This window comes from Coloeus monedula (genome assembly GCF_965178545.1).
Source record: "Coloeus monedula genome assembly, chromosome: Z".
Taxonomy (NCBI): domain Eukaryota; kingdom Metazoa; phylum Chordata; class Aves; order Passeriformes; family Corvidae; genus Coloeus; species Coloeus monedula.
In genome coordinates, this window is record NC_138822.1 from 30,619,263 (window position 1) to 30,636,925 (window position 17,663).

A 17,663-nucleotide genomic window follows, 5' to 3' on the forward strand; every position below is an offset into this window, starting at 1 on the left:
GGCCTGGGTGTGATGGCATCTCACTGTCCCCAGGGAACCATGGCAAGGTGTCAGGAGCAGGGATTAGAGACGGGGCCAAGGACGTGTGATGCAGGTGGCTGAGGGAGAGCAACACGGAAATGTAGAAATTGAAACTAGGAAACAGTATTTCCTTTTTTCTCCTGACAACATGTATCTCCTGGGATGGAAGGCCTGCTGTGTCATCACAGGGTGGAGGAACCTGAAGTGCAGATGGTGACATCACCGAGAGCTGGATTGTGACCTCACATCCCTCACTGCTTCTTTTGGGGTTCCAAGGAGGTGGAATGCCTTTTGTGCTGTCACTGGGGGTGGAGGCTGGTGTCAGAGAGCAGTGGACTGTGACATCACAGGGGGATGGATTGTGACATTGTGTCCCTCCCTGCTTACGTTCAGACATTGGCAGGGCCACTCTGGCTCCAGGCTGAACTCCTACCAAGCGAGACTGCAAGGCTGAGAGAATCAAGCCAGGCGTCTCTGGTGCTGGGTGCGGCCTGTTCTTGGCAGATCTCGGTGCCAGTCCCGGAGCCGTCACTCCTGTTTCCCAGCCCTGCCTGGCTGGGGCAGCCAGGCAACGTGGGCAGTGCAGAGCCCAGACATGGCCACGGAGACAGATGGCAACTGCCCCATCTGCCAGGACTCTCGGAAGGATGTGACTTCTGCTCTGCCCTGCTGCCACCGCTTCTGCCTGGGCTTCATCCTGCGGTGGGCACACAGAAATCCCTCGTGCCCACTCTGCAGGACACTGATGGAGACTGTCAGTCTTTCTGACCACACAGACGAGTATCTGGCAGCCCCCGAGCAGCTGCCAGTGGCCACCAGCCAGGCAGGGAGAGTTCCCAGCCGCCTGGATGAGAACAGCCCCCATGGCCCTGTGGTGCCCCGTCCAGCTCCTCCACAGGTGTAAGAGATGGTCCGAAAATCCCTCATCTGCCTCACGATCATCGCCGAAGACAGAGACTGAACACAGCAGTCCTGGCCTGGCTGAGGTGGGATGTCTGCCAAGTGTTGCCTGCAGGTGTGCCCACTGGGAACTGGTACGCATTCCTGAGGAAAATTAGTGCAGGTCGCAATGGACTGCGCCATTCTTGCTGCCCAGGCGGAAGGACTGCGCCGAAGCGGAAAGGAATGACCTGTCCTGTACACCTCTCCGGTACACCTGTCTTGTACGTCTGTCCTGTACCTGCTTCCCAAAGCAACGGACCCCATAACAATGGCTGTAGATTTCCCAACCTCTTGGCCAGTTGCCCCTCGCTTCTGAAAAGGACTATAAAGGGACCTTCTAAAATAACCAAGTAGGAGATCTCCCCACGGAAAGAAGACGAATCTATTGGCGGAAGACCACGAGGACTTCGTCTTATCCGTTGGTAGCTATTGCCCCTCTTTTTCCCCTCTCTACTTTGTTTTTTCTCTCTCTCTCTCTCTCTCTTACTCTCTTCTATTGCATTACTGTGTTGTGGGCACTTAATAAAGGTGCACTGTTTTGATTAAAACTGAAATCTCTTGTGTCCTTTTACACTCTGAGATCGATAAACGAACCATCACGGCCCCCGCTTACATTAGCGGATTGTGACAACAGGGGACACTGTCCCCAGCTGAGCAGGGCCTCTCGGGGCTGGAGCTCCTGGGTGGCCTCCTGCCCGAGGTGTGGGCCGGACTTTTCCGTGGACAACCGCAGCTGCTGGAGCCCGTGCGACCCTGGCTGCGCCAGAGGCTGGAGGGGATATTCCGGCACTGGTGGTGGCTGGTTGAGGCTGCAGAGAGCTCCATCCTGCACGACCTGTGCGTCAACGGGCTGATTGCTGAGGTGTTGGTCCGTGTGCTGCAGCCTGTCCTCGAGCAACACACGGCACCACTGGTGCATGGCATCATCAGCATCATTGTGGGCCAGTGCAGCGAGGAGGCCCAGAGGCTGCTGCGCTCCGGTGCCATCAGGGACGGGAACAACAGCCCTGTGGCCAGTGCCAGTGCCAGCTCCAGCTCCAGCAGTTCCAGCTCCAGCTCCAGCTCCAGCAGCTCCCAGACCAGCAGCTCCTGGATGGGAGCTCCTGCCAGTGGTCCCAAAGGCTCTGACATGGAGGAGGAAGCCGGCATATTGGAGGCTGCCTTCCCCGGGGGTCCCAGACACCCCCCACCTGCACCTGTCCCCATGGAGTGGGACAGGCCCCAGAAGGAGCCAGTGCAGGAGGTGGTGACAGCGGCGGATCTCTCTGCCCAGGGCAGCAGCTTCGGCTCCTGCACCCCTGTCCTGGGCTGGGACCGATTGCCATGGGGACCCTTGCACCCCATTAAGAGAAGGGCCCCCAGCCCTGCCAGAGACCAATGCACCAACAGCTCTAGAATGGCTCTCACAAGTCTTTACTGAAGGAAAAGGAAATAAATTGTTCTTTCCCTCACACAGGCTCTGGGCGGTGCTTTCTCCCTGCAGGGCAGCAGATGCCAAAGGCAGAGTGGGCAGCAGAGGCAGCTGGTCTCCACACAGGACCATGCCCTCAGCCTGCCTCCAGTGCTCCTCTCTGCCCATCTTCAGCTCTGCTCTGGTTTCTCTGTGCTGCATGATGCCAAACAGGGCAACCTGCAGAGAGTAAATTCTCTGACAAGGTCTGTGCTAACTTGATCCTGAATCATAGTTCTATTTCTATGTCCCAATCAAATAAAATTGTTTCAGCAACAATTCATTGCTATAGATAATATTATTGAAGAAGAAAGTAATGGCTTTTGCTCCAGCCACTATTACATCTTGGAAAAACATTTTATAAAGCAATACTCTTCATTTTTTAATAGTACAAATGCCCAGTTTGAGGGAATTTGCTGAGATTGTATGTCAAGTACATACACTACCCCAGGAGAGTAGAGTAAAAATGACTTGTTGCAAAAAGAAATTAATACAGTAGTGCTGAATGGGAGCTATAAATCTAATGGGGATCCAGAGGTTTGACAACAGAGGGATCTATTTTGTTGTTCAGTTTAAAAGTCTGCAAATTTTAGAAGCTGTATCACCTTGTAATAGGAGATAAGAACATCACCTTCTCAGGATGGAGGAAAAGTAGTTTTAAAAATATTATTCTTTTATAATATTTTAGAATAAAAGGCAAGAAGAGAAGAAACTATTTCAATTTTTTTTAAAGAAATATATTTTAAAATAATAGGCAAAGAGAAGCAACTATTTTAACTCTGTAAAGAAAATTCCACCAGCAGGATGGAGAATGGACAACTTAATTGTCAAATATTGCCAGTTTTCTTTTGTTTGTTCAAGAAAATGGAAACAGAGTTATTTCTCAGACACTATTTTCTTTTCAGAATCAACTCTGCTGTGTTTCTCAAAGGGCTAGGAGGGTGTACTCTCTACTTTTGAGGTACAAAGAGACTGGCATTCCACCTGATAGAGAGATTGCAGCACTGTCTGTAGTGGGTTGTTTTTTGGGATGTCCCTTTCTAAGGTGTTCTGTGGAGTTTGGTGTTGGTGTGATCATCCCAACCCATCAGAACAGGGTGTGATGTTTGTTGCAAGTTCTTGTCAGGCTTAATAAAGACACCAGAGAGGTGTCAGAGAGCTCTCGTGCTTAATTGCCTTAGCTGTTTTAGCTCCTGCAACCAGCCCACTCTTTGGACGCAAAAATTTTGCTCAACAAGCTCTTAAATCTTATGATACACTTCTCAAACGTGCTGGCTAATGAGCTCTGAGTTTTTACAGTACACTTGATAAGTTCCCAGCTCCTACAACAAACTTCTCAAAGGTGCTGGCCCATGAGCCACAACACACGGCCACAAGCTTCCCACTCCCATGGCAAACTTCAGGACCAAGTGTGGAGCAGAACAGGACAGCCATGCTGTGCCCATGCAGAGTGAGGGAGGAGAGAAATAAAGGCAGAGAAGAGAGTGACAGAACAGATAATATCACCAGTTCCTAGATCCCATATTCATCCTGTTCTGTGGATGGTCTGGAGCTGGAGTAAACAGTGGGAGTGAAAGAGAAAGAGAGGGGAAAGACAGTGCACGGTCCTGATCTGCTCCCTTTTACAGCTAACCTGCTGCAGCCTCTTATGTAAAGTGGATTTTTTGTGCTGTTTTATCATGCATGCACAGCCAGCCCTGATTCTGCAAGGGGCAGCCCTTCTTCCTGCCTGAGGTGGTATGTCTGGGTGGAAGTCCATGGCTGCACACAGCTAAGTCAGGTTTAGGCAAGCATGGCCTGGGCCAGTTAGAGAACAATTGCCTCCACCAGTCACAAGATGCCCTTCACCATCCCCTCTCCAAGTCATGGTGGTGCAGGTCCCAGTGGGGCTGAGGTGTAATATGGAGTGAAAGGCTAAAACAAAATACATTTCTTCCACTGGGGCTGCTTCAGCACAGCCTTGGAAAAGGAGAGAATATCCTACTGGCACAGGAGAGAGGTTTGTGACCTTCAGCACACCACAAAAGCAGCAGCTTGAAAAAGGTATTTTCACCCATTTCCACTGCCAAAGGCAACTAATATGGGTCCTTGCTCTTCAACTATGGTTCCACATTAGAAATCCTCCAAAAAACTGAAAGAAGGGGAATCTTGCTTAGTGGTAATTTTGAGTTGTTGGGGTTTTTTTGGTTTTTTTTTCCAAGTTAGACTATGTCACAAACCTGGTTTATGGTGACACACAAGTAATCTGCTTAATCTGACCTCCCATGTCCATAATATGCAAGTTTTAAACTGGGCAAAGAAAATAATCTATAAAGAAAATTAATTAAAAAGACTTTGTAAAAAAATAATGTGTGAAGTTGAAGAAAGAAGACTGTCTTTTGACTGTACAGGTGTCATACAGGGCTCTTCTGACTGAATGAGTATAGCATCATCTGGTTTCCACTGAAGTATTGTAGATGCTGAATGAGCTGGCAGAGAAGAAGTCAAGGCCGACCCTTTAATGCCAAAACCCCGTCTTTCTATAGCGTGATTCGCAATAGGGAAATGACATGGTTGGCCTATTGATTAACCTCCCACCAAAATGATTGGTTGAGAGAAATAGTTCCCATACTCCAAATATTATTCTCACAACATCCTGCACCTGCAAATAGTTTACAAAATAACAAACCGTCTCTCAGCTAGTTTGCATGAGAATGGAGACTTTCACAGGAGGCTGTAAAAGGTGGAAAATTCCTCTGCTAGCTCTTCCAGCATCTACAAAGTATCTGTTGAGAATGCAGAATTCATATTCTGCAAGCTTTGCTTCAAACTTGCTATTTCTGAAGCTGCTCATGCCAGTGCGAACAATCAATTAGGTATTTTTGGAAAGTGAAAGACCTGTAATCTCCTGGATGAGCATCAATCTGAAATCCAGTTAGAATCTACATAACTGACATGGTTAGTCCTGGGGTAGGTGCCACATCAACCGTGAATGTTTTGCCTCAGAAGTCTTGAGAAGTTACAACTGAAAAGGTAATTTTACAAAAGGTTGCTTTAAGGAATGAACGGAAATTATTGATGATTTTAGGTTTGGTCTAGTTCAGACTTTCAACATTTCAATTCATATTCAACCATTTATATACACAACTTTGTTTCAGCAGCATGTGAAAACTGGTTTGTTATTTCTTATTTTCACTGAGGATTGCTTATTTTTAGCAAGGGGAGAAACTATTCTTCATCAGAGATTTTTTCAAAGAGATTTAATAGTGTCTGTGTATCTTTCTTTTGAAGACCTCCAGCTCCCCTTAAACTCTTTTGATTTCTGTTTTGCATCATGGCCAGAGGAGGCTTTCAAAAAAGGTGTATGTAAGTAGTCAGCTGAAGGGGGTTCCTTACAACCAGCTATCCTCATTTGGATTTCAATATTCCATCTGTTGCTCATAGCTGTCTCTACATTATGATGCACAGAACTTGAGAACTTATTCTCATGTTTGCCCTAAAAAACCAAGCCCTGTGGCCTCGTCCCCAAAACCTCTTTTATCACAAAGTGACAGGATCCCATTTATTTCCGACTCTTTCAATTCACTTGTTCCATTAGGATTGTCATAATTATGCTTTGGAAGATTTAGGTAAATCCAATCAAGCACCTGCAGGACCATGCTAAGAGATTATCCAGCATATCCAGTGTTGCCATAATTTGCTGAGTGAACTACTGAAAAGATGAATCCTACATTGAACACTGAAGGAAGTACCACACTGGCAGGGTGAAGTACTTCCTTTCAGCTGGCAATAAACTGGTGGTGTTTGATAGACATTACCTTGAAAGAAGGCCGACCTTCAGCTTGATGAAGCCTGTGGGTATGTAATCCTTTGCCCAGGATTATTTTCTGGAAATATCTGTGGGAGCTTCCAGAACTCTTTGAAAGTTAAGCAGACACTTTGAAGTAGGAAAAGATCTGGCGTTCCAAAGCATAACTGGAACGAGATGTGCTGATTTTTGCACCAGTTTAAGGATGAACGTCTGGGTTTCATTTGCAAGCTTTTTACTCTGCACAGTCTTAGGGATAGGAGAGTATCGTCTCTGACTCCTTATGGTCATCTTTTACTTTTTCCTTGCAATATTTGCTGGTAACACACAGTTCAAAACCACTGCCTGAATAAATGAATATTTGTAGCAAGGTCAGAATACTTGCTCTGTTCAGTTTCTTTTCCTTTTTATTTTTTTTTCCCCAAATAAAGCAGTTAAAAATTCCTATGAAGGATGTTACAGCTGTTAACAATGAAAGGGGAAAATACAACCTAGGAACTACAGCCATAGCTGTCCAACAGATCTGAAATCTCCACAAAGAAAATAAACTTTGAAAGGTTCCTCCCTTTTCAACTGGGCTGGGTAATACATGCAGAGAATTCAAGCAGTGGATCACCACCAACTGAAGGTTTACTGTATTTTATGGGTATTTCCTCATCTGCACGGTCTTTCTAGACTCTTTGTGTCAAACTTTGGCTTCAGAGCATACCCTCGTGAGCGCTGCTACTGCATAATTGCTTTCCCAAGCATTAAGTACAAAATTTATACTTAATTGTATGTACTTTATTAGTTTGGAAGTGCCCCAATATGGGCAGCAGCAGTTCTGAGGCAATGAAAATGTAACTGATGCTAGTTGCCTTTGATTTTATTTGTGTACTGATTAATCTGTGTACACAAAGATGCTCTGTATTTTCAGCAGTGCCCATCGCTTGAAATTAAAAAAGAGCCGTTCACTCTTCTGTGTTCTCCTTAGAGCAACATCTGATACTGTGGATTTTCACATGCTGGGGTTTTTATTAGTTTGACACAGATGGACTAATGTACATTGATAGCAGGTTCTCTGTGTGATAGATGTTTTTCTATTTTTAACAAAGAATCTGGTTTATAGAATTTTTGCATAGCTATGGTATCTCTGTTATTGGGACTTAAGCATTATTGCTTATATTATTAAAGCTTGATTTTGATCCTTTGTACCTCTCAGGAGCTTTATTGATATTTTTTAGTGGATACTGGACAGATTACTAAGACATGGTACAAAAAAGTATTATTTGTGAAAACTGATTCTAGATGTAGGTCCTGGAGATTCCATTAATATTCCTCCCTTAGAGACAGCATATAGACCATAAACTATTTTTAGTCAAAACCAGAATACTTACATGGTACTCAGATATTACTTTTTTTATGAGGTTTTACAGCCAAACTATATGGTTGCAATAATATTCTCTAGCTGCCTGGGTAGGTTTCTAAGTCATGATGTCAGATGTTATAACTATTTCTCATAAATCTGAGTATTCAATATAGACCCAGTTTCGAACAGAAGCTGTGTGAGTTATTGTCTGAGAATATTTTGGAAAACTCTGAAGAGCCTCTATGTCTTTTCTTCTGTTTTCTGTCTGAGAGAGCTCAAACACTCATATGTTTTGCCCCCTGAAGAGCCTTTATTGCGTAACATCCTGACAAGACACCCTTTTCTGGAGCAGAATTTTTCCCTTGGGAGTGCCCGCATTAAAACCTGCATTGCAGAACCTGCTTTAGTTTATAAATGTGAAAACCTTCCTAGCAGACTGTTTTCTTCTGTCAGCTCTGAAAATTCCTCCTCTGTCATGCAAAAAGTCTGGTGCTTTCCCTTGCACTGGGATGGGAAGGCTAGCAGGTGCTTTTTCAATGATTTGTTTCAAGCAGCAGTTCTGTTTACAGAGTGCTGTTCTTTTACTGTCTCTCCCAGATGTGCTGCTCAAAACAAAGTAAGGTATACATGATACCAAATACCTTTCTTTGCATTTGTCACATTACCAGGCTGGCTGTACAACAGCTGGGTTTGATCACAATTCGTAGAGGAAAAGATCATCTTCTTCAGACCAGTGGTGTGTCTTGGGACAGCCCCTCCATACTTGATCCCTAAGCACTGCCTAAAAATATACATCAGAATGTGCTTTTGTCACATTTACTCCTTCTGCATCTGCCTGCTAACACCAGGCCTTTGCAGAAGGACCTTTAGTTGTTCTGTATGTTCTGTACTGACTGATAAGCCAAAGTCCTTCTTCTGTCAAGTTCATTTGTTGGACCTGTACTTCCTTCTGAGAGCTGGTAAGGCTCATCCACATCTTGTGTGTTCTGATTTCTGTACTCTGGTGCCAGCACCCAAACCTGCCTGGACATCTAGCACTTTCAAAGTGGTTGCTGTAAGCTCTTCCTTTACCACGAGATTGACAACTAACTTACCCAGACAGCTTAATAAAAACACCCAAGTTTCCTTTTTCTGCCAGAGTGACAAATTACATTCCTTCCCCTTCCACCTCCAGATTATGATGGATGTGCTACTTGGACAAATCTTTTGTCAGATAGTTCCATGTGACTCAATCAGTGCAGTTAATCTTGTTTTGAGTTCAGTCACCCTTGGAAACTCCAGACGAGAAAAGATGGTTTCAAATGACTGGAAACTGGTGGTGGTTTGCCACAGAACAAACAAACAGACATTCCTGCCTATTCTATCTGGATAATCAGTCTCTCCTTTTGATTTTTCCTTTAGTCCTCCTCACTTTAGTGGATGACCTGAAATGACATTGCATTATTACCTCGATTTTCCAAAGCTGTGCTCAGTGTATCTCTTTTGTTCGACCCATTTCAGAGACAGACCATGGGCTTCTTCACAGCTTAACTCCATATCTTGAGTAATTTCCTCTGCAAAAGCTAAAATTTAATAGTATAGAGGTGTATACATGCAAAGGTAGAGCCTTTCTTCTATATTTTATTACTGTCTTCTCATTTATTCAATGCTATTATCCTGCTAATACTCACTGAAGGGTGTTTACCTACATCTGTAGCAAAAGCTAAGATCTGCAGTGTCTTCTATGACTTTATCTTCCCTACAAGGATTTTAAAGCAAAATGCCCTACCTATTTCTATGATGACATATGAGGTAACAAAACCCAAATTTTACCTTAAAGAAATTAGGAGTTTTAGAAGCAGAATAAAACATATTTAATCTTTTCTAATAAAATATCAGGAAAGGGGTTTAAAAGTTCTGCTGCATTTCTGCTGCTGGGCTGAGAAGTGTCCTATAGCTGTGGAGTTCTGCAAGTGTAGTGGGATTTTTTCTTCCCAGTGTTTGGGAACAGTTCAAGAAATCAACTGGAAGCTGCAGTTTCATGATGATTTCAAGGTGTTATACTTTGTAGCCCTTGCATAGTCATAAATCCACTTGGTGCTTAAGGTTGAGTGTGTATATACACGTGCATATGTATATATGTGTACACACATATATATATATAGATGTTTACAAATTTCGTTAAGGATCCTTTAAATATCTGCTGTAGATATTTTTCATGTGGATTCCAGCTTCTGAAATTCAGATCTGCTGCATAGGAAATGAACTTCAGAACTAAAAAAAAAAATAAAAGGAAGAAATATACATCCTGAAACTGCCAAGACTGTACTCTAACACCTTTCATTTTTGGGCCAGGACAGGAATTATCCGTCATTCAGGATTCTGAAATTACTCTTGCTGGGCCTTTGATACCTCTTAGGTCAGTCTCATGAGTTCCTTTGCTGTCTGTCACCTTCATAACTAACAGAATAAATACGAGATGGCTCTTCAGGAAAGAGGAGTGAAGATTAATAGAAAGCCATGTAGTTTTTTGAAGATGCTGGGTTTTTATCCCTTAGGTTCTTCTTTTATATGGCAAGAGCAATAGAACCTTTACAAAACTACAACTCAGTTTTCCCAATAAATATACAAAGCAGTAAAAGGACTTGTGCACTTCATTGTTTTTTTCAGCCTAGTGGAATGGCTGATTATTACACAGAAGAAAATTCCTCTGGCAGCTTTCATTTTCATCCTGAAAGTTTCCCATATGATAAAAGAAATCCAGACTTCTGATAGCAATTTATTTACATACATATCAATATCTCCTAGGACTTGATTTAATAAATTAGATCCTCTGGGCTACTAATTCAATGTCAGTAGCTTGCAGTTCCTGTGCATTAAAACAGGAATTTCTTCCATTATTCTCTAGATATTCAAGTCACTTAATATCTCAATGTGTTTATAATTAGTAATTCTGGGTTAGTTTCAGATTCTTTTTAGAGTAACAAGACTTTTAAAGTGTTTAACTCTACTAATTTCCTAATTACCGAGTCCTTGTTGCATTTCTGAGTTAACATCTGAGTAATATCAAGTCTGTATTTCCAGGGGATTTATAGGGTTAAAACATGTAGCAGAGTCTTGTTCTTGCTTGGGAATACATCCCTGGATCAGTCCAGTGTAGGGCCTGGGCATAAGAATGATTTTTATTAGGCTATGCCATGCATGACATAGTTGCTATAAAGATAGCTGATATATCACAGGAGGCTGAGAAATATGTGAATAAATGGTTGTGGAGGTGCAGTGATAATGCCAACAAAAAATAGTAATATAATGTAATCAAATATTCTGTATTGTAGTAAGATCGTCAAACAATTTTTTTTAAAAATTCAGAATATCAATGTTTTATTGGTACTAGTTTGAAATACAGAGACAAAAAATGCCTTGGGATGGATGAACCGAATTTCTGAAGAACTTAGAGTGCATGAAAGTCTGAAGACTACCAGAGCATTATTATGGGGTGGGAAGCTGAGTTGTGTGCACGCGCATCGTGTTTGATCATTTCCGCGTGTCTGTTCAAAAGAATGTCTCTGTGAGGAAAAGCCCTTAATAAAATTAATGTGGCTAATTACAAATTGTCTTGCAGCGCCTTTCGTCACAAAAGGATGGCTGTCTTTAAATGGAGGGAGGAGAAAGAGGCACTTCTAAATTGTATTCCCTGCTCATTGCAGGAGGGCTGGACTAGGTCCCTTCCAACTCAAAATGTTCTATGATTCTGTAACATGTATTTTTCAAGAGTCCTGAGCAGTTCAATTTAGAGACTTAGTGAATTGTCTCACCATTTTCTGAGATGTGATACAAGCAGGAACAGAGAGACCTGTTGGGGAGTACACAACCTTTTCTCCCTCTTCCACCAGAACAAAATTTGGAACTTTTTTTTTTTGGAAGATTGATAGATTTCTGTTAATGGTTTATGTAGAGAAAGCTATATGCTGCTACTGAAAATACATTAGCACATTGATATTGACACTGAGTAACGTGGTAGAGGAAGGAAAATTTAAACAGGGAAGAAATGAGAAGTGTTAAAAGTGAGACTTAGCCTTGTACCTGCAGGGTGAAAATTGGTGTTTTGCCTCTTGGTGTCACTGCAGCATTTGATATTTGCAGTTATTAGCCCATGTTACTGTTGGATGTGACTTTGCTTTTTTTTCTGTGGTTTGTAGTCGTTTTTGCTTTGGAGACTTCTTTTTTTTGGCTTTTTTTTTTTTTTTTTTTTTTTAACTGTAGTCACTTCAGCTGTTTTTTTACAAGTCAGGATGAAAGGTAGCGATTAAACTGGGAGCTGCTAAGAGCTCTCAGATCTGCCGATGAATTCTGTCGAGCCTTAAACCAGCAGTGTGAAGCCTCAGGCACCAAACTGGTTTGGACTGAACATGATTCAGAGATGGCTAGGAATTACTCTATTCAGGGGTTAGAAATCTGTCTAATCTTTTGTAGTAATTTGTGAACTTGGTCAAGTCCACAGTACTCTTCCCCTTACATCTATACCCTTTCCAATTCTTAAAAAATGGATGTCTTCTGACACTTCTACTTAAATCTTCTCTCTGTGATGTGGACAGCATTTCACATAGAACCTGTTCTCTTTAAAATGCTATTCAGACTCTAAATTTATTTCAGGCAGTGATTTTCTCTGTGCTGTGTACAGTGCATATCATACCCAATGCCTCTGGGCATTAGAGCTAAATTTTCTCTGAATTGCAGAAAGAAATAAAGGAAAGAAAAATAGTTCTACACTGAACTAATAGCATCCTAAAATAGAGGCTGATAGATGAACATGTGCTGTACCAACGACAGAGCAAATACGTTCCTTGGTGTCCCTATGTAGCTGGCTGCAACAGATTCTTTAATTTGCTTCTGCTCCTTTCTCTGCTATCTTTTCTCACCTATTTTGTCTCACTGGCCTCATCTCTTTGTTGAACATACATATTTTTGTGCTTTTTCCTACCTGGTCTCAAAGTGAAAAGCAAGAATGAAGCCTTTAGCTGAAATACAAGATAAATATTGTGTGGATCAGGTTTTCTAGCAAAGTGATTTCTTTGTTCTTAGTTGGAGAGGACGTTGTAACCCTTGTCTTTAAAGCTTTGCAGTGTTCTGGCAGACTGTCAGTGCAGTGTTTGAAAGCACTGATAGGGGAGAATTTCTGCCATCAGACAGTGCAGGGGAGGCTGAAGAGTGAGTGACTTAAAGCCCACTGTGATGACCAGTATTTGATGTAAATGCAATTTCCAAATGAGAGAAATGAGGCAATGTGGTACTGGAAAAGGTGCTGCATCTGTGAAACTGGAAAACTAGATAAAACCAGAAATTATTCCAGCTCATAATCTCTCAAGAGAAAGAAGCAAGCAAAAGAAACAGCCATTTGTGGGGTAAAATGCCAGTTTGTTTTCTCTTGAGTCAATCAAATCAATTTGACTGCTCTTCCTTTCTAGCCCTGCAGCAATGCAAGGTAATGTGGCTTCAGAGTGTGTGTAAAGATCATGCCAACAGGGAAAATTGGTCTGTTGGGTCTTTATTCCCACTCCTGCAACCCCCTTCCCACTGAAAGGCCGGGAAGGAAAATTAAAATCAATTGAAGATTCATTATCCCCCCTCTCTGGGTAGGCAAAATACCTAAACACATGTATAGAAATAACAACTGCTACAGCACGCCAGTGTCATGCATTTCTAAAAGTCACACAACACTCAAAAAGTTGTGATACTTGCAGCAAGTTATTCAAGCAATAAAATTACAACTTGGTCATTTACAGCTTAAGAAATACATTTTCAGGGAAGAAAATGGAAACAGAAGTTGATGTTTGGATTGAACAGAATTTTGTCCATGCTACAGAACCTTTTTATCAAAGAATATAGAATCTAATATTGTCTCCATATCAAAGCATCAGAGGCAAAACAAGAGCCATTCTGATCTTGAACAGCTTTAGTCAAAATGACCTTGAATCAATCTGAATTATTTTAATGCGTCACAAAGCACATAAATATAAAAGTAGGTACAGGTATTGTCCAACTCTGCTGCAAAGATAAATGAATGAAAGACGAATGTCATGAGAATATTAGATTATGACTACTAAAAAGTGTTCAAAAGCCTTGAAGCATCTTTAAAATTAGAGGAAATGTGTCACTAGGGAAAATGAAAATTGAGCAGCTACAAAATCGACATCAGCATGTTGGCCTATAAGGGTCTTAATTACTCTAATTTAGAAATTACATTGTCACACTTTACTTTGGGAATAGGTTTTATAAATACAGGACTAAAATTTCTTCCTGAAATAATTTAACATAGGTGATGATTATGAATGTTACAACTGCCCTGTTAGCTTGTCTGAACTCCTGGAAAGAGTAATGTGAAAGCACAGGTGCATTTTTGCTCAGTATATTTATACTGAATTTATCATCATGGTGTCATTGCTAAACCACTATAATGAAATAAATTACTGGGGTAAATATTCTTGTCCTTTTTTTTTTTAAAGAAATAATATGGTTCCCAATGAAAAAAAAATAAAGTCAATAAGCACTATGCAATGCAATATTGCATTTCAATAAATGTAGTTATTATTAAAAGATAGCACTTTTTTTTTTAGTGGATTAGGTAACTGGAGAGAGTAATTGCTTTCCCATTTTCTCCTGTTTGTGATTCACATGGAGAAATATTTTTCAGGGTTTTTTCCCTTTTTTGCTTTCGTTTCTCCCACACAAAATTTCTATCTGTAGCTGTACATTTGGAATAGTTCCAAACTGTGCCAAGGATTTCACATGGACTGAAGGGTTTAATTCTCTTAACTCCTCTGAGTGACAGTTCTTACCCCAAACTATCCATCATTCATTGCTGGCACCCATACACACACAAATTCTTCCCCATCCTGCTGAAAGTGTTCTGCAATGTCTGATCCAGCAGAAACTTGTGGGAATAAATATGGACAAATTTATATGATATTATATGATATATCACATTATATACATATGTTTATATATATACCTTAAATATGAATATATATAATGTGCATATATTCATACACAAATAAACAAAATGTCTAGGTAGCTAAACAAAATAAGGGGTGTGTTTTGTTCAGTCCTGAGAAAATTCAATTCTACCACTGAGACGCCCAACAGCATAAAAGTCATCTTCATTTCCTAAATTAGCTATGTACCTGGAGTGATCCCATTAACAAGGCCAGCATGCCTCTTAAATTAAGTATTAATTTAACTTTAATTAAGTATTCATTTAAATCAACAAGGAACCACAGTACCCATGAAACTTTGGAGGCTGTTTTGCTGAAAGGAGCAGATTAAAAATTAGAAACTGAAGTAAACAGACGTGATTAACTGGAGTTAGCAGCAGCCTCTGAGCCTCTCCACTGAAAGAGGTTTTCTGAAGGACCAGATTAACTTGGGATGCTTCCTTGCCTTTAGCTGACTTTCTAACAAGTCAGCTATATAGATAATATAGAATGTTATAAAGCACGGCAAGCATGATAGGCTGTAATTAGTGATTAAAGCATTATGCTGGTAACTCGGTTAAAGATGCAGAGCAAAGCACACAGAGCTTTAGCTGTGGGTGTTCTTACATGAGTTGAGATGCTGAGGCTGAGTGTACTTTTGGGACACAGCTGGGATATCACCTCACCCACACAGCCAAATGTGTCTCTGGGGCAGAGGAGTGGGAGTGCATCACTTTATTTTTTGAGTTCTGGGAAGTAAAACCACTGTTTTCACATTGTGGCTGTCTCAAAACCTCACTGGACGGTCTGGGAAAGGGCATCAGGAAAGCCTTTCCTTGTAGCAAAGGATGGGCACTGTCAAGTGTGTGAGGTTTTGCGGATCGGGGTAAGTATTTACGCAATTGTAAGGTGGGAGGCTTGGCTGCCTTGTGCCTGGTGTCCCAGCACAGTCAGCAGAGTGCACAGACACAATTTAGGATGAAGCACATCTTCCAAAACTGTACTGCGGCCAGCCAGACTTTGTGAGTTATATAGGAAATGGAAATAAGTCCCAGCCCCTCGTTTCTGTGGAAGTGCCCTTTAGTAGAACAATAAACACCTTGAATATTTTGGCCATGAAAACTTCTCTTTACTTTGCAGACTATGGTTTAAGATTCCAAAAGGGGAGGAATAACCCTTTCCAAACTGAAGGAAAATGTATTTAAGTGACAGGGGATATGTCACTTAAGAGACTTGTGGAAGAAAAATGAAGATTTCAAAATCAAGTTTAATAAACGTGCTTCTTGCTGTCAGTGTGTGTATACAACAGCTCTGAGACAAGAGAAAATGAGACTGCACATCCAAGAGGAGAAACTCTAATCCTATGAAAACAGACATAAGGAAAAAAAGATTTTGCATAGACCATTCTCAGTCTTCCATTTCAGCTCCCAGCCCAGATGAAGACAGTTATTTTTAGTAATGAAACAAACAAAACCCTCAGGTCTGTGTTCAGAAGAGCTCAAGAGGTGCTCTAGAGCAGGGAAACCCTTTCTCTTCTCACAACCCAGTGCTACAACTGCTGCCAAGGGATCTGCAGCCCAGTCAGAGCTGCCCAGGCAATAAAGGCACCCTCCAGGCTCTACATCTGGGGGCTGATGTGCTCTAGGAGGTGCTGGTTGAGCTGTCATTGGGACATAAATCAGAGGCTTGCCTTTCCAGCAAAAAGGTTCAGTTTCAGTAAAATATTTTATGTCCTCCTTTTTGGAGAAGAACCATAATTTTATATATTTTGCTTCCCCTCAGAAACCATAGTTGCAGTCAGCAGGTCTCCTGAAAGGAAAGGGAAAAAGTAGGAGGAGAGAGAAGAAGACAGAGAAGAAAAGAGAGGAGATAAAAATGATTTTTGGATATTTACTGAAACGACGTTCTTCGTCAGCTTTTTTCTGTGTGCTCCACTGGCTCTTGTAAGCCATATTTCCCAACAGTTTTGTCTTTTCTGAGAGTGGCTGTTCTGTGGTGCCTAAAGAAAAAAAATAAGGGGAAAAAAAAAAGCCTGTGCACCTCTCAGTAAAAGGCATCCAAGCTTTGTAAGTGTAATGAGAACAGTGGATGAAACATATGGCATATCCTCAGATCTGAACAGAAATGTAGCAGAGCAGACAATACTAAATTAGATATGAGAAGTTCAGACAGATATCGGGAAATGAAGAGTGGATTACTTTTTTTCACCTTGAACCAGATGAAATACATTTGTTTATCCATCTGTGTGTTAAATTATTTTCCAGCCAATCTGATCAGAATTTGTGTCTGGGCTATGTTACAGGCAGTCATGATTATTCACTTTGCCTACACCTCATCAGGACTCCTGATGTGATAACAGATTCAAGTTTTCAAATATTTTTTTTTTCTGGTCTCTCAGAGGGTTGCAACAAATGCAGAATTTGCAGAATCCTAAATCTAAGTGAATCAATCTTTATCAAGCTAACAACCTAAATTTAAAAAAGTTCTGTGGCCTAACAATACGGTTTTCAAAGCTGGGTAAGTCAAGGGGTATTTTTAATTTTTGGCTGATGCCATTTGTCTTTCAATGAAACCCATTTTCTACCATGCTCTGAATGAGGGAGAAGAGACTCCATAGCTGATGTAGATACTCCTGTTTTCACTGGAGCCAGCCACTGGCTGACTGCAATTATCTGTATTTAGCCAGGATCTTCAGTGCAGCTTCATTTTGATGGCAATCATGAATTGTAATTTCATGGAATTTCTAACGGAAACATTAGATAAATGGAAACAAAATTCTAATGGAGCATATTTAAAGTGAAAATAATTTGAGTAGTCGAAAGGGTGAAGCTGAAATTTGGTTTAATTTAAAAAGAATTTAAAAGAAACCCTCCAGAGTACTTCACTTAAAACTTCCCTAAAATGAGCTGTTCATTATTTCTTGATTTAAACTCAGGGCTTTACAAACACTTTGCTCATGATTAACAAAGCAAAAAACAAACCAAGAAAAGACCCAACAAAAACCCGAAACCCAACAGTTTTAATAGTTCTTCTGCTAATTGAGCAGTAATGCAGTTGTGTTTACACAATTTGCTGAGGTCAATCAACCACTGTAGGAGATCTAGTGCAATGTACAGGATAGATAATGAAGACAGAAAAAAGTCTTAAATTACTTTGAAGATTTAA